This window comes from Stenella coeruleoalba (genome assembly GCF_951394435.1).
Source record: "Stenella coeruleoalba genome assembly, chromosome: 13".
NCBI classification, from domain to species: Eukaryota; Metazoa; Chordata; class Mammalia; order Artiodactyla; family Delphinidae; genus Stenella; species Stenella coeruleoalba.
In genome coordinates, this window is record NC_137159.1 from 31236254 (window position 1) to 31254695 (window position 18442).

At 48.7% G+C, this 18442-nt stretch overlaps 1 pseudogene across 1 annotated transcript; it reads right to left on the bottom strand.

The window, feature by feature from the left end:
- Nucleotides 1-9452: 9452 nt before the first annotated feature.
- On the bottom strand, nt 9453-10161 carry LOC307196162 (STARD3 N-terminal-like protein; annotated as a pseudogene). The gene has a single exon. The product of its transcript is annotated as an STARD3 N-terminal-like protein (transcript).
- Nucleotides 10162-18442: the final 8281 nt, after the last annotated feature.

Here is an 18442-nt window from a genome sequence, read left to right on the forward strand (position 1 = left end):
GAAGCCCCCTTTGCCTCACCCCCCAGATACTGGCGGGAGGACCCACCACGGTGGAGGGCATGGGCACATATCCTCAGGGGTCACTCGGCTTGGCCAGCCCTCTTACACCCACCCTTGCCTTCCTGCTTCTCCTTTGCAGGGCCCTTAATCTGCCCCTGATGGGGGAGGCTTCCATGGGAAAAGGAACAGGTGAGGGAGAGCAGGCTGGCTTTCTTGGGGGCGGTGGCGGGTCCTCGTGGCTGTCAAGCTGCTGCTGGTGGCAAAGACTCGGAGGCTAGAAGAAGGTTCCAAGAAGGCTAGAAATGATTATCTTTGGGAGAGGACTGGGGGACGCCTTCAGGTTCCCTGAGATGTGGCTCAGTCACCTTTGGGCCCAGGTAGCCTGTCTCGGCTGGGCTGGGTCCTGGCTGCAGGGTCCTTACAAGCAAGACCCAGCCCTCATGGTGTGGGTCACAGCTGCCCTGGGGTTCTTCACTGTTGGGTCTTCCCACCTGCACAATGTGTGTTTCTTTCTGTGATTTGCTTCGAAACCCATTGAGCCTTGTGCCAATAATTCATTACTTCAAAAACCAATAAAGGTTGACTCATGGGAAAACCATGTCATGTGCTTATTGGGGATGAATGGAATGGATGTGAGAGGGTGGGGAAAATACGCAGTGAACGGAGAACAGAAGGAAGGTTCAAGTATTTACGGAGGGTCTCGCTTGGAGATAGAAGAGAATACATATACAGTGACGATATATCTTGGATTTTCCAAGACACCCTCAATTTCAAATATCTTGACTTATTCCCTCCATAATTCTTGTCATTTCTAATCTAATCGTGATTCCTCTAATCATTACAAACTACAATATTTTAGTATCCAAACTGACTCTTATAGCCAAGAGTGACCCTAAAGTTGTGGTCTTGATCGGGGGTTGGAAAATTATGGTTATTGTAAACAACTGAGAAAGTATCTGCCTGCGAAATAGGTTCTTACAGCCGCCTGGGATCCAGGACTTGGAGGCAGAAAGCAAGGCTGGGGGCCAGGTGTTAACCTGCATGGGGCACCCAAGGGCATCTGGAGGGTAGAGGGGGCCGGGCGGTGGGAGGACATTCTAGATCCAGAAAATGGGGTCATCCTTCTTAAGGGCCTACCTCGTATTTACTTCCAAGTTCCTGGCCCTCTCTCTAGAACTCAGCAAGGCTGGGAATCTGAAGACTCCCTGGTCCAAAGGGAGACGAAGTGTGCAAAGCTTCAAGACCTTTTGATGGGAGGCAGGAAGGGCATCTTCCCTTCATGAGGATGGAATGAGCTTCTCCTGGGAGTTTCCACCTGGACATCCCTGAGGGAGAGAGAAACAGCCTGAGTGGGAACCAGAGGTGGGGACGAGCCTTCTAAGAAGCCTCTGGGGACTTGACCTTGAACCTATCTGAGCCGAGAGTGGCTGCTTGTTCCTCAGATTCCAGCTATGATTCTCCTGGGAACTGAGGCAACTGCTCAGCCCCTAACCCCTTTGATTACTGAAGCCCCTTCCCTGGGCAGCCCAACATCTTAACTGGAATTAGCTCCATCAGTCCCAGGGCACGTGGGGCCACAGGCAGTCCTGGATCTGGAAAAAGTCTTTCCCCAGGAACGCGAGGACTGGAGAAGGGGCAGCCCAGCCAGAGGCCTTGGCTTGCAGGGGAGAAGGAGAAATGGAGAAGGGGGTGGTGTCATGGCATCCAGGTCCCCCATCCCCCTTCTCAAATTTGGTTTTCAACCCCCTAACAAATGTAGCTTCTCTCCTAGGCCAAACCCTCCCCCCAGGGGACAATGTAGGTGGCATCTCCCTGTGACCTGGCTAGGTCCTTCAGATCCTAGCCTCCTGCTGGGCTGAAGGAGGGAGGGGAAAGAGCGGGTGGGAGGTGGACAGGGGAATGGGGAATTGGGTGCCAGGCCAGAGTTTCAGGGCAACACCCAAGTGGTCCCCTCCCTGCAATTCCCCACGCAGACAGGGTGCCGAGCCCTGTCCTGGGTGAACAGGAACAGGGTGACCTGTGTCACAGCCACAGAGACCCTCCCTGCCCTGCTATGAGTGAGGAGAGCGCCTGATCACCGGGCTCTCAGCCAGCTCTCTCTCCTGGAGGAAAGTGAGCGCCTGGGGTGAGCCCAGCCAGACTGACACATCATGGCACGGGCCCCCGGGGAAGAAGGTACTAAGTGGTGGTTCTTACCTGGAGACCTGCTGCGTGTGTGTGTCGGGGGCCGGTTCCCAACGCAATTGTGTGCAGGGAACCTGAGGTGCAGGATGGGGACACTGCTCTCCTGGGAGCAGGGTGTCAAGGGGGAGGGGGAGGCTGGCAAGCAACCAGGTAAAGTGGGTTTTGGCCACAAGTCACAGAGGGCTTGACCCCTGGGTGGGGAGTTCGCACCTGACTTGCACACAAGTGTCTGAACAGGGAAGGAGCATAGGAAGATTCACCTGGCTTCTGGGTAGAGGACAGAGTAAGGCAGCAGCAAAGAAGGCAGCTTGGAAGCCAGGGCAGTGTTCAGACTGAGGGTCTGAACTTGAGATGACAGATAGGAGGAGACAGATGCTGGCAAGGTCATCAAGGTCTAATCCTGCTGCCCGTTAGAATCATCTGGGAAGATCAATTAACGATGCCTCTTCTGGTGGTCCTGAAGTGCAGCCAGGCTCCAGAACACCTGGTCTTAATCCCAGCTGTATCCACCCCCTTGTGACCCAAAGTGTGATCCCCGGACCAGCAGAAAGGCAGCGACAGCATCACCTGGGAGCTTGTCAGAAATGCAGGATCTCACCCCCACCCAGACACACAGCAGGGCCTGTACTGAGCAAAATCTCCAGATGATTCTTATGCACACAAATGTTTGAAAATCCCTGGCCTAGAACATTCTGATACCTCTAGTTAAGGGGCAACTCATGGCCCCCACCAGACACACTCTTTAGTAATGACCACCTTACACTAAATGCCTACTAATTCCACCAACTGTGCTAGGTAGTTCTTCATGCTTTTATCCAGCAAACATTTATTTTATTTTTGAGCTTTTGTTTCGCTGTAACCCCAGACTTACTGAAGAGCTGCAAGAGTAGCACAAAGAATTTCCATATATGGTTCACCTGCTTTCTCCAAATATTAACATTTTACCAATTAACTTTATCATTCTCTCTCACATTCTCCGTATCTAGATGTGTATGAACTGTTTGAAAATTGCAAAGATGATATACATGTACCTCTAAATACTTTAGTGTTTATTTCCCAATAAACAAGGCATTCGCTTATATAACCACAACACAAGGATCAAAATCAGGAAATTAACATTGACATAATATTGCTATTATCTAATCTACAGACCTTATTACGTTTTCCCAATTGTATCAATAATGACCTTTATAGTGAAAGAAGACAATTGTTTTCTGATCCAGGATCCCATTCAGTCACGTGGCATTTAGTGGTCATGTCTCTTTAGCAACCTCTAATCTGAACAAGTCCTCAGTCTGTCTGTGTCTTTCATAACCTTGACATTTATGAAGAGGCCTGGTCAGTTATTCTGTAGAATGAGAATCTACATTTGGATGACTCTGATATTTTCTCAGGATTAGATTCAGGTTAAGCGTTTGGGGCAGGAATACCTAAAAGTGATATTGTGTCCTTCTCAGTGGATCATATCAGGAGGCATGGGATACCTATTTGTTCCATTACTGGTGACGTTAACTTTAATTAGTTGGTCAAAGTGGTGTCTGCCAGGTTTCCCCCTGTAAACTGCATGTATTTTCCCTGTATAATTTTTTTATTAATTAATTAATTTATTTATTTTTGGCTGTGTTGGGTCTTCGTTGCCAAGCACTGGCTTTCTCTAGCTGTGGCGAGCAGGGGCTGCTCTTTCCTGCGGTACATGGGCTTCTCACTGCGGTGGCTTCTCTTGTTGTGGAGCTCAGGATCTAGGCGCGTGGGTGTCAGTAGTTGTGGTGCGCAGGCTTCAGTAGTTGTGGCGCACGGGCTTCAGTATTTGTGGCATGTGGCCTCAGTAGTTGTGGTTTGCGGGCTCTACAGCGCAGGCTCGGTAGTTGTGGCGCACAGGCTTAGTTGCTGTGAGACCTCACGCGGCATGTGAGACCTTCCTGGACCAGGGCTCGAACCCATGTCCCCTGCGTTGGCAGGCGCATTCTTAACCAGTGCGCCACCAGGGAAGTCCCCTTCCCTGTGTAATTAATGAGTGTCTTCTGGGTTGATGCTCTGAGACTATATAAGTAGCCTTTCTCATCAGTCACCCGCTAGATCTGTTGATGATCCTTGCCTGCCCATGGTGATCTTCTAATTCTACCCTTCTACATTTGTTAGCTGGCACTCAACTCTAAAGAAGAGTTTTCCCTTCCTGTTTGTTTGTTATTTATTTATATAATTGTAGGCTCACAGACGCTTGTTTTATTCAGTGAGTTATACTCTGTTACTACCACTATTTATTTTGATGCTCAAGTTGTTTTAAATTTGGCCTCGGGGAACTCTTCAAACTGGTTTCTGTCTTCTTGGCACATGTCCCCGCCATCATCTGAACGCTTCTTTATTTTCTGTCACAAGATGTTCTAGGTTCATCTTGTACCTTCCCTGTACCACCCCTGAAATCGGCCGTTTCTCCAAGGAGCCCTGGTTCCTTTTGGTGGAGTCTGGTATTTAGAAACCAGGATCTGGGGGTTGGGTGTGCTTATTACTACTAGGGTGTCACTCCTCCTAGATCCTCTCAGTGGTCAGAAAAAAATATAGTACATCTACGTATGTTTCTGTGTCTATCTCTCTGTATATATACTCTATATATATATTTAAAATATGAGTTCATACTGAACCTCCAATTCCAATGCAGCGTCACAGGGTTTATTCTAATCTTCCCCCTTTCCATATTTGCAGCTTCTTTCTCTAATGAGAAACCTGACTCCAGGTTACTTATTTGCTCTACCCTAAATACCCATAAAGTAGTTTCAGCATTGCTAACCCGTAGCCTATGAAAAACAAACACAGAAGCAACCAGTTATTAATCACCTACTCAGTGCCAGGTGTGGCTGGGCCTTGGCAGTAAATAAACTTCATAAACGATGAAATCAGACCGCAGTTATCATAAGGAGAGCTAAGCCTCCCAGGTATGCTTAGGTGCCAGTCTACGGCTATTACTTTACCTTGAGGACACAGTGCGTCCATCAGGAGGGCAGCTGAGGGAGTGGCCAGCCTCAACATCCCCAGACAGGTGACCTGGCCTGCCCACCTGGTCCTCAGCCCCTCGAGGAGACGCTGAGGCAGCTGTCAGGGCTGATGCCGCCACATGTTCCAGTCCCGTCGGTCACTGTCCTGGCCAGAGTCCGCTGTTGCCAAGCAACCCTGCATAATGAACGTGGCTTCCATGGCTGGGCCACAGAGGGGGAACCCTGGTCCGGCCACTCTAGCCACCCACTCCGCCCAGCTGTTGTTTCTCACTGTGGGCTCATAAATCGGTTCTCAAGTTCTGACTGCTCAGATTCTGTGGGCCAGCCTCCCCCAAGCCTGGATGGGGGTGAATTCTCCACCTGTCGCCTGTGGGACTCGCCTGGGGCTGGCCTTGCCCTGCCCCTTCTCTCTGAGCTCCCGTTAGAGCGTCTTCCAGTCCTGGGAAGTGTGTGAAGTGAGCCCTGCCCTCTAGGGATTTACAGTCTGAAGAGGGAGACCGCCAGGCAAAGGAACCCCGGATCTTAGAGTGGCCCGGTGTCGCGTCCCCTCCTCACTCCCATCTGTGCAGGGGCAGAGGGAGGGTCACGTGGTGGGGCTGAGGGCCAGGAAGCGTTCCACAGAGGAGGTCTTTAAGCTGAGTCTCAAAAGACAAGTGGTTGCTTTCCGAGACGATGCCGGGCAGAGGGAGAAATGTGAGGGGCGAGAGGGAGGCAAGCCGGGCTGGTGCCGGCTAACGGGGTGACTGGGGCAGCGGAGACAGAGGGCCAGGTGGGAGGGGCCTGCACGGCCTTTGAGGAAACTCCAGAAGGCCAGGGATAGCCAACGCCGGATTTCTTCACCTCTAAGAGGCAATCAGTTCAAAAGTGCATTATAAATTTAATACGTTTTGGAGAAAGAAAAAAATCAACCCTGTTAGCATTAATGTATGCACCCACGGTATATCCTGATTTAAAAAGCAGTAAAATGTGTTTGTGGCGGATGGGAGGGGGGTGGCTGTGGGTCCTTAAGTAGAGAAAACACGTGACTTCATCTCAAGCACCAACTCAGACCCATGCAGCTGTCTGATGGGAGGTGCTGCACAGTATCCTGGGACTGTGTTCAGACACGGCCAGAAAGGTGCCGTGATCGATTAGTGCTGTCTGTCCCGGGAGCTAGTGTGGAGAATAAGCCCCTGCCTCCTCTGCTGTGTGCAATCAGGGGCTCTTCAACCTTAGGTAATGGGAAGGCAGGGAAGTGACACGGTGACATCTGTATTTGTAACACACCTGAGCCTCTCCACAAACTCAGAGATGTGTGAGAAATGTCATTAAAAAAATTTTTTTTTCCAAAATTAAAGCTAATTATGTCTAACTCTGAGCCCCCATTCAGCCAGGCTCTTAAGACAGTCACTCTCAGTCATTTTGGGGGCATTTCCTGCTCTGGATTGGGGAAAGGTCCCAGGATCTTATGTGGCACTGAAGCATGGAGGGGAGGGAGGCTGCAAGTCACAGACACCCATGTCTCCGTCCACAGGATCCCTCTAGGCCACGTGACTGTGCTGCTGTCTGTGCCCTGCACAGTCGTACAAGGGGTCTGGGGTCCCGCCTTCCTAGGGACACCAGGCAGCCCCTCCCTGTGATGTCTTATCACTTCTCAGGATGAGGCTGCTGAGTGGTGTGTGGGTGTCTCTTCTCTCCAAGACTGACTACTGTCTGTCCCCTGTCCAGTTAGATCTGTCCTCTTCATCTCCTCTCACTCACCCTGAGGCCACCCCACACCTCCCGTCCTGGGCACTCCAATGAACATATCATCATCGTGGGTTTGGGCAGGTACAGAATACAGGAGGGGGAAGTATCTTCCGTCTTACAGGCAGCACTGACTCTTGGCCCAGTGATGTAAGAGAGCCCTGAAAGCCCTGGCTACTTGACTGAGATGGAAGAATCAGGAGCGAACCACACCTTGGTATTTTCCTGTTCCACAGCCCACAGATAGGGCTCAGGGAATACGACAGGGTCAAGGGAGGTCGTCTGGTGGGGATTTTGTGCTGCTCGGGTGCTGGCTGACGAGGCTACGCAGGCTCAGTAGGGAAGGGGGCCGATTCCCAAGGTAACAAGGAGGAGGAACCAACAGGACTTGGGAACCTCAGTTATGGGGTGTGAGAGAGGGACAAGTCTAAGGCAGCAGCTCTCAGCTGGAGGCAGTTTTGCCCCCAGGGCACATTTGGCAATGTCTGAAGACCTGTTTGGCTGTTACTGCTTTGGGGGGTGTTGGGGGCGGGTGGGGAGGTTGCTAATGGCAACCTCCAGGGATGCTGTAAAGCGTCCTGCAGTGCACATGACACCCACCACCCCACTCCCAACACAGAATTCCTCAGCCCCAGATGTCAGCAGTGCCGAGACTGAGAGAGTGCGCCTGATGTGACTCATAGGTACTGATGTGGCCACTTCTTTCTAAATTTCAGGAAATCCCTGCAGTGTAGGTTTTATCCCCATTTAACCAATGGGGAAGTTGAAATTGGGAAAAGTTAGTCTGCCCAGCGTTGCTGTAATGGTAAGTGATTGAATGGTAAGTGATTACAGCATTGCTGTAATGGTAAGTCAGGCAGGTTGAAGCCTGCCTGACTTTAGAATGTTCAATTCAGTCCACCGGAGCGGTTTGGACAAACAAAGATTTGGCTAAAATGAATTTAGGTTGTTTGCATTTATTATAAATAGAGCAAGGCAAGACATAGTGGGTGAAAATGAATTTGAACAGCTGAAATGACCAACAAAGAGGTTAACTGAATAAGTGTATTTGCAAAACTCATGAACATGTTAACTGTGGTTGGAAACATTCATTGTTTTTATCACATTTTTTTATGAAAAAAAATTCACAAAAATCATCAAACAAGTAGAGGAGAAATATTGGCTGAAAATAAATTAGGAGGGGAAAAAACCCCCTAAAAACCTTACCAAAGTTCCACGACCATTTTTTTATTGTTGCTTCTTATTGCTTGATGATTTTTTCATTGTTTAAATTCCTTTTAGTGTTTTCTTCTTCTTTCTTTTACAAAAGCAGTAGTGCTCATTATAGGAAAACCAGAAAATTAGGTCAATCCAAAAAAATATAAAGAAACATCATGAAGAACCTTGCACCCACTCACCCTCCCTAGGTCAAATGTGGCATATTTTTCTAGATCTTTCTCTATAGACATTCATATGGATGTATTTTCCTTCATTCTTTCTCTTTCACTCTCTTTTCCTTTTCAAAAAGGAAATCCTCGTTTTTCCTTTGTAGCAAAAATAGGATTATGCGGTAATTTCTGTTTTGTAAATTCCCGTACTTTATGTGGCCAATTCCCTATTTTTGCAGATTCAGATTATTTCCAACATTTTGCTGTTACAAACTGCACAATAGAGTAATGAGAAGGAACGTACTGCGACCACACGACACACAAACCTCGCAGCCATACTGTTGAGTGAAAGAAGCCAGACACAGACATGTACGCTGTGATTCCATTTATAAAATATTGTAAAACCAACAGGTAAAACTAAACTACAGCGGGTACAGATGTCTCCTCAGGAGGCAAAATTATAAAGACAAGAAAGAATGTAATTAGGGCAGAAGCAGGGTTGGCCTGTCCCTTTGGGCTATGAGAGTTCTGTGTCAGGAAGGGCATTTAGGGGCGCCTGGGGGCTGGCAGCGTCCTGGCTCTTGCCTGGGTGGTGTTTATAATAATTTACTATGCAGTACATTTATGTTTTATGTACTTTTATCTGTATGAGTGACATTTCACAATAAATTTTTTTTTCATTTTGATATGTTGGATTTTATTACCTTTTAAAATTGTACAAATAGTGCATGTGCGTGAGTTGAAAAAACACAAGGGAAATGTAGGGAGTTAAAAAAGAAAGACAAAAGAAATCCGAGACATGGAACAAAAAAATTCCATTCTGCAAGTCAAAATAAAAAGATATTTTGCATACTAAAAAAGTGTTATTCCAATATATTAAGAAGTCCTTTGATCAGGAACACAGCACAAGACTTTCTGCAACTACTCAATGACAGGTCAGACTCAGTCTCACTGAATACAGGATGGATCATGACATCTTACCAGCCACAGGCAGGTGACTAAATGTATGTGGAGATGGTACCATGTCTGTGAGGTATTACAATCAATAAATTTTTTATTAGCCGTTCAGTAATGTCAGCAGTGGATGTCACCATTTCAGCCTTCAATAGGGAGACCCCCAGTTCCAGTCCTTTTTTCCCTCTGGTGACTTTCAGTGAAGGTTTTTCACGTTTAACAGAAGTCTTACTCATAGTTCTAAAAGTGGTTTTCCACTGTCCTGCTTTTCTTCAGTTTCATTTTCAGATCCTGCTTCGGATCCAGGAGGAGAATAAAACTGACCATCAGAAAGACCACCAGGTATCAGTGCCGCCCTCTCCGAGGCATCCTGAGCTATCAGGAGTGTTTTCTTCTGCCTCTTGAGGTAACACCTTGAAATCCAGGAACCACGTCTCGATCCAGGCAAAGATGAAGGAAATGATGGGCAGCACGTAGCCGAAAGCCCCTTGACAGAAAAGCTTTGAGAGGATCGCTTTTGCTTTTGCTAGTGAAAGGGCACTGGTCACTGCTGTCATCAACGCTATGGCCCACCAATGGTGCAGTCTGCACGTGGCATATGCAAGTGTTAACACTTTAAATTTAAAAACTGCCAAAAGAAATATATCGAAATAAGAAGAGAAGTAGTCCTACCGCACCACCTCTTTCTCTAACGTGTTCTCAATACCTCCATTCACATTTAACTCTATTATCCACAGTAACGTTACAAATAAGAGGTCAAAGGGGACAAACAAACAGAAAGTCCTCCTGACGTCAGATATGCCTTTCTTTTCCCTTCCTTCATAGGACTCAATCCTGGCCATGAGTTGCGTGGGGTTGATGGAATGGACGTCGCGCAGGGAAGCGTGCGAGCTCTGACTCCCCATGAGAGCGTTCTCCATGTCTTCTGGCAGGGGGTTCATCCTGCAGGAGGGTTAAAGGAGCCTCTCTCCAGCTCCACCAGTCCTAGAGAGAAGAGATCTCACCAGGTGGTTCCGGGCCGGCTGCCCGAGGCTGCACAACAAATTTTTTTAAATGAACAGAATGAAAAGAAATAGCTAAAATATTAACTAGAAATTTAAAGCAGAGAGTAAAACTCTTCTGAAATTTAAGCAAAATACTTGAAAAGGCACGAAAGAATGCACTCCACTTGCGTGCTACATCAAAATTCCAATGTTTGAAACGTAAGGTGGAGTATATTTTTTTAGACCAAATCGTCCTTCGGGCTGAATTGTTTTCCTCTCACCTTGTTCGCAACCAAATTGTTTTCTTTCAGATTTCTTTTGTTTTTGAGCACGTCATCTGGATTATTCTAAAGCTCAGGCATTTTCCGGGACCCTCATTATGCTGCCTTCATACAACTCTGATGGTGATGAAGCCCTTCCTGTGTAGTAGAAACCTCACTCCCTGTGTCCCACCATCTGTCCTTGGGGCACGTGACACTGGAGACTATGGTCTGCCTCAGCTCTGAGCCAGAAGTTTGTCTCTTATTCATTCACTCACTCACCCATCCGTCCATCCATCCGTGCTTCTATCCATCCAACCATAAATGTGGGTCACTGAGCGCCCACTGCATGCCAGACACTGGCCTCGGTGCTGGGGTAGAGCCGTAGTGGAGAGTTCAGCCTCTGCTCTGACACAGATGCATTTGAATACCAAACGGACAAAAAGACGATTTGTCCTGTGCTGATGAAGAGAAATGAAGCAGGGTGAGGGGGATAGTGGATTGAATTGATGGGGGATGTGCAATATTATGCTGAGGGGGTCAGGGAGGCCTCGTGGATAAGGTGATGTTTGCGCAGAGACCTGAGTGAAGGGAGGTGGCCGGGATGGCATTCCAGGCAGGAGTAGCGAGTGCAGAGGCCCAGCCCACAGGCCAGGGCGGGCGGAGCAGAGTGAGTGAGGGGTAGGGTGCTAGGACCTGAGCTCGGGCAGGGTGGCCAGGGCCAGATAAGGTGGGGACCCACCACTGACGAGACATAGACGGGCTGCTGAACTTGATGGAGATCAAGGAGGGTTTGGGCCAGTGAGGAATGCTGAGACCTGATGTCTGTTTTAAAGGGGTCATGGATGGGGGTTTGGGGAGAGCCTGGGGTGGGGTGAGGGCAGCAGAGCCAGGGAGGAAACTTTGCTGGGCCCAGTGCTGTCTGGGGCCCTGAGCCCCCATCCCGGGGCCCCTCCTTGCTCTGCTTTGCCCTACGGACCTCTTCATATAACCTAGGGCCTCTGCTTTGTGGTGGCCCCTTCACTCTGGAGACTTGGCGTCGAACCTGCCTGCCGACAGCCCCTCTGTGACAGGTGCATTCATGGCCGAGTACTGGAGTCTGTCCTCTCTCTTAAAATGCGTCTGTCCAAGATGCCCCTCACTTCAGCCTGTCAAGAACATTTGGATCCTGATTCTGTCAGGTGGTCTGGGTGTCATCCCAGATGTGGAGAACATGCCAGCCACACCTGACTCCAAGTTCCCGGGGTCCTGGTGAATGGGTCAGGGCTGAGGACAGTGTTCCATTCACACCGCCTGTCGCTGTCTTGCTGGTCGACCCATGTCCACTCATTTAACCTTGGCGTGGCCACGAGTGATTTGTTAATAAAATACTGAAATTTGCAGGTGATCTACTTTTTAAAAATATGCACTAGAGCAGATTCCACGCTAGTCCTGTAAGAACGTTATTCTCATTTACTTTCAATCCAAGGAACTTTCTTGAGTTGGGAAGAAAGGGCGGTGTTCCTTCTGCTTCTGACAGGTGACTCAGACCCACGTCGACTCTGCCGCTGCCTCTGTGGAAACCCCCAGAGGAGCCCCAGTTCCTCTAGACAAGGTGCGGGTTACCTTCTGCCCTGAGGCAGCTCCCTTCTATACTTTGGCAAGTTTATTTCCGCTACTTAGAGGAAAACACACTCACCTTCCCTCTCCTCACTCTTGACCCTCATAACCTCACCCTTGCTTAGTCAACCTCACTTCTCCCTGCTTGCAAAAGAAAAGACTGGAACGTTTTTCATTATACACAGGCAGTGCTCTTTTTTTTTTTTTTTTTTTTTTGCGGTATGCGGGCTTCTCACTGTTGTGGCCTCTCCCGTTGCGGAGCACAGGTTCTGGACGCGCAGGCTCAGCGGCCATGGCTCACGGGCCCAGCCGCTCCGCGGCATGTGGGATCTTCCCGGACCGGGGCACGAACCCGTGTCCCCTGCATCGGCAGGCGGACTCTCAACCACTGCGCCACCAGGGAAGCCCATCCTGCACTCTTTTGATGAGTTCCTTGAAGATGTAGGCATTTTAGCAAGGCCCTCTCTCAGAGCCACCCCTGCACTGCCTGCTTTCTCTTTGAGAGCTACCCTGCAGGGCTGAGGGGCTTAGGGCTAGCTTTGCCCTTCTGAGGAGCAGCAAGGCGAGGGACCACCTGGAAAACGGCCCCTCCTCCACCCTGTCACCTTCAGTCCCTGAGTCATCCTTTCTCTGCTCCTCCTTTCAGTTTAACCACTTCCTGCCCACAATGTGTTGTCTAAATAGCACAGTCAGAATGACATACTTGAACACTTCCCTACCCTCTCATGTAATTTTCCCTTCCAGGCTGATTTCTTTCTGAAGTCAGAATTTTGTTTCCTAAAAATCTAAGTTACGTTCCCAGCACTCCTCCAGCTTCTCTCCTTGCTAGTGAAATAACCATAATTGCTCATAGGCATTAAATGCTTCCTGACCCTCAGGCACTGGGCTTTCCATACTGCATCTCCTTTAATTCTCCCAAAGAGACCCAGGAAGTAAATACGGCCCACGACACTTGCCCCAGGTCACCCAGAGAGGAAAGGCTGGAGTTGGCTTTGGCCTGCGGATCCATCCCACCAGAGTGTGTGTGCTTGACCTTCACCCTAGGGACACAGTGCTCCCCCTAAGGATCTCTCCTTCCTCCACTTGGCCAGCCCACTCGTCTTTGTTGATCAGAATTAGCTCCAGCGCTTCATGAAAACATCATCTCCTACCTTCCGAGCGATGCGAATATCAGCAAGGCCGGGCAGGAGTCGGTCAGATGCTCTGCTTGTAACTAAATGAACTTTCCAGCAGATGGATGTTGGGTCTCTTATCCCACTGGTCCCTGTGCAGGGCTGGGGACTGCTTCCAGGTGTGACCCAGCCTGGCATCTGGGTGGCCAGCAGGGTTGGCTGGGCCGGTGTGTTTCTCGCTTTTCTCTGTCCCCTCGGCCCTCCAGGTGTCTTCTCTCCCGGGTCACGGTTTCCCTGAAGGTAGACAGATCCCCGACACAGAGCTCCCTGCCTTGACTGTCCTCGTTCATCTCTGCCCCCAGGTGAGGCCAAGGGCATCCTATAAAAGGCGCCCCCTCCTCCCCCAGAGCCTCAGTGAACCTCTCCAGCCCCCGAGACTCTCGGCTACCAGCTCTGTCGTGACTCAGGGGCCATACCCTTTGCTCCTGTGCTGGCTCTTGCCTCAGCTGCCCACTAAATCCAGAGCCTGTCTTCACCAGAGACACTGCCTTCACTCACAAGGAGGGAGGCTCCCAGAAGCTCCAGCCAGGCGGAGCCTGCCCTCCTGTCTGCCTGAAAGGGGCTCCCCCTCTCTCTCCCAACCTGCAGCTTCCTTTGCCTCTGGGCAACCTATTCACTCCTAATCAGCAGCCCCATCCACCTTATCTGGGTTCCACATGGATGCCCCAGGAGTCCCACATGGGACAGAGGGGGAGCAGAGCTGATTTGACACCCGGCCAGTGCCAAGCCCTGCTTCCCATGGGGCCCTTGACCCCTGGAAGCTGAGTGTCCCAAACTGATGGGAAGGAAGACCTAGTGGGCAATGGGAACAGGGGCTGCTATTCCAGAGTCTCTGGGCAGGGAGCCTCGGTGTGTCCCTCCTTGTCTAGGTCACAGTGACACCTCAGCAGTGGACAAAGGGGCACTCGATGACAGGGACTTGGAGGCTAAGTAGGAGCTGTATTTAATAAATACTGGTTGAATCAATAGAGTGATGTCACGGGGTCTTCAGCCCAAAAAACGTGGTAGTGGAAGATCGCCTTCAACTCCTCTACAGGTCGTGCTCCCCCAGGAGCAGCCTGGGCTGCTGCCACAGGGCCTGCGTCAGGGTCAGGAATGGCTGGGTCAGGGCAGACTCAGAGGGGAGTAGGGATCCGGCGGTGGGTGGGAGGTGGGAGGGAAATGACTTAGCAATGACGATCCACAATTGTCTTGTGCCTTCCGCGTTTCTGCCCCACTAACAGGAACCGAGGACCCCTCCGTGGAAAATAGGTAGCTGCATTCGAAGCCTTAAAAAAGAAAAGGTGCTCTGCGTGGAAAATAGATTAGAATCGGACACAGTTGCAATTTGCAAAAATGGAGGCAAGGGAGTGTTGGGCTCTGGAGTCAGAGCTCACCGGCTCCGTGGACTTGAGGCAAGATGCCTCAGCTCTCTCTCTGCTTCCTCCCCTGTGACGTGGGCACGACGAGGGCCTCAACCCCAGAGCCGTGAGAGTTCCCCAGGGCACAGAGCAGAGCGAGTTGACCGTGATTAAGACATGGGTCCAAACAGCATTACAAAGGGCACTTTTCATCAGGCTACTGTGAACCAACAAAGTCAGGAAACCTTGGAAATAAGATTTGTCATCTTGTAGGGGAGGCTATCTTTATGTGAGAGCTGTCTTCGTAGTTACCTGTGGTTCAGAGTCTCCTCTCCTCGGCCACAGTAAATGGGGATCCTGAGGCTGGGGCAGAACGTGGCTTTCTTCCATGTTGCTGGCAATGTAGTCTTTGGTGGGTTCAAATTGGAGCCTGACCACAGAGATGGGTTCTAGAATCACATGTCCTAGGAGGGTCCAGATGTGTCCCTCCTTTTTGGAGAAAGCAGAAGAGCTAGGCTACTTTCCCCAAGCAGAAATACCAGAAGGATCCTTTTTTTCATAAGACCCCCAGGCCATCACAGTTTACGTCTAGGGCATCATAAAAACCCTTCAAAAATTTTTGGTGGTATTTACGATAAGAAGTCACCGGTCAAGAAAGAGAAAGACACCTCTTTCCTTCCCCTTAACTCGGAACGAGCGCTCGGCTGAGGGAATGTGCTTCAGGATGATGTTCTTGGCTCAGAAAACTTGCCTGGCCGAGGACTTGAACGCCAGTCGGTTGCACTAGAAAGGCAGCTCCAGAGGGCAGGGTTTTGTGTGTTTTGTTCATTGGTTTGTCTTCAGCGCTAAGATAGAGAGACTAGGCACTCAATCCCTGTTTGTCAAATGAATGACTAAATGTGAATTAACCAAGGGGTTAATATGTAAAAAAACGAATCTCCGAAATCAGGTGACTTTTCTCCTCTCAGTAACTTGTGCAACACAGGAGGTCCTTCCCTGTGTGGTGTCGCCACACCGCCCATCACACACCACGGGCTCCCAGCCACGTCCCAGTCCCAGGAGCTCTCCCTTCCCCATCACCTGCCTCGTTGCACTGGCTGTTCTCTTTCCCTGCAAGGCTTCTTTCCATCCAACACCCACACTTTCTCCAGGGCCCAACTCGAATGCCACCACCTCTGTGATTTCTCACAGCCCGTCCCTGTACGACTTTACTCCACCACCGACTATATTGCATCAAACTGTGAATGCATCTCCCTCTTTCCCACCAGACCACAGGCTGCCGGAAAGACGGGGCAGTCTCGTTTGCTGTGCGGCCCCGAACGCAGCCTGCACGGTCAGACGGGTCGCAGGGAAGCCTATGGAAAGCTAGGTTTTCTGGGATGTTAACAGAGCGAGCGCATGAGCAGGAGAAACGGGAGGAGAGCAGCTGGGAAGCGCTTCAACCAGAGCCACACAATCAAAGCTCCCATCACAGAATCCAAGGGCTGAAAACTTTTGGCCAGCAAATTTTCCATGAAATCAAAAGGGAAAAGAAACCTGATGATCTCAGCTCTGTAAGTAAAAACCATGGAAGGCTAAACTGGGATACAAAACATCCAGAAGACCAAAATATCTTTAATAATGAAATAATTTATTATTTGTTAACAGTTGAACAATACAGAAGTTTACATATACACAGCAAAGATTCTCTGAAACATGAGTAGTTCTCAAAATGCACGTACTAACTGTAGTAAAAAGCACCATTCTCTATGTCTTGACACAGGATTTACATTGGCATCGTATTTACATAAAGAAATAAACATCTGGAAACAGAATTTCATACTCTCATCTGCTGCTCCCTGTTTAGGCTGTGTTCACCGTTAGGAAGATGGCCCCCAACGCTGACGGTTCACAGCAACATTCCCAGAGCACCAATTCTAAGGACAAGGGGTCAAGGCAAGCTTGGTTCTCTGGTAAAAGCTAAAATGAAGAAAGCCCTCTCAATCCTCCACACCCCCTGGACAGAATAAGAAATCAAAATTTAAAATCTGGGTAAATCTTTGAATCTAGTGCTTTACTAATTCTCATTTTACGATTTTGCGAGAAGACAAAGATACTCAACTTCTTCAGCCATTCAACAGCTGACTCTAACGGTGCCAGGCAGTTATTTCTTCTTTCAGAAGAACACAGGGTAAGAAAATCATCCATGTAATAAATATTAATGAAAAAATCAGGATAAATCACATATCGTACCCCCCCAGCCCCGGCCTCATCCCCAGGTATTTTTGAAAACAAAACATCCCACAGTCTACAGAGACCTGATAGTGTAGAACGAGAAAATCCACCTCACCTAAAGGGGTCTTTGGGTCGTCTTCTGCCAGGAAGGATTTTTAAAATCAGGAGTAGCCAGCAACCTAAACATACTGCATCCAAGAGTTAAACATAGAAAAATAATAGATTGACTTGTAGGAAATCGCCTTGCAGCCTTTGACTTTCTGGTGTTCAACACACAGGGCCGATAAAGGGGAAAGACAAAGAAACTTGGGGAAACAAGAAGAAAGAAAGGAGTGAGATTCGGGGGAATAAAGCACAATGAAAGTGGTATCCTTGCCAATACAGTATGATATAAAAACCTGAATCATGTGTATGTGTATACTTTTCAAAAATAAGTTTTTTCTTTAACGGATGGGGGAGAGGCAAGAAGCAAGCCCACAAAATCCATTATCAAGCCCCAAGATATTGTTAGTTATTTTGAGCATCACAATCTTACCTAGTTTACACACCCCAGGATTTGCTTTTGGCCACTTCAGGGACTGAGAAGAGAGGCTCCTAGGAAACCCAGGTAAGGGCCCTTTGTTTCTTTTGAAAAAAGTAGAGGTTAAAGGAGAATGCCCACCTTCAAAAATAAACCACTCAAGCGGCCGATTGCAGGGTCAGGGCCTTCTTAGTACTCAATTCTGAATCGACACTGAAATTATTTTCGTTTTGGGTTGACAGGAAGAAAAATGTAGGTCCTGCTCAAAAAGGTGACACTGAATCACTAGCATTAGATCTGTGACTAGAGAAAGGAGCCACGGTCGCTATCAGCACCTTGAATCCCAGATCTCTGCTTAGCGAAAGAAAACAAATATACCCTGGGCGCCTGCCCGCCATTCTAAGCCAACAGGTATGGAAAGCTAGGTTTTCTGGGATGTTAACAGAAGCACACATATATTTTCTCACTGCATGAAATTAAACTGCACTACATACTCTTTACTTTCCCATTTGCATTGCAATGGTATCAATAAGAGTGCAGACTTGATTTTAGTTTCTTAAAACCAGTTTTCACATAAAAATATGCATGTGCCTATATATACACACATCTGTATTTACGTACAACAGTCAAAGTCTTAAAGGCTGGGGCTTATATCTTTGCCCGCCCCCTCCCCCCAACAACCCTAATAGAAAGGTTTTTCGTTTTGCTTAAAAAAACAAAACAAAACAACAACAACAAAACAGAACCAAAAAGACTATAGCTCTTAACAGTTATGCTGGTGGATCAGTGAATGACACGACAGATTGGCGCATCAGGGCGGCTGGTCAGCCACGTGGGGAAGGGGATTAGCTGCCTGGGGCTGAGTTCGCTGGTCCTGAAGGTTACAGTTTTGGTTAGAGAGAGGCCTGTCTAGCATTCGGTCTACCTCAAGATTTGAAAGTCGTGTCTAACCCTGGTGTCAGTTTATCACAAGCGCATTAAAAATATAGAGATCTATTAAGTTCCACATTTATATGCTATCAAATTGAAAAGGACCAGACAAACAGTGCAAAGGTCAAATAATTACTATTTTATATTGGGACAGTACATTTCATATTTCAACCAAAAGACAAAAATGCAGTTTAACTCAAAGGC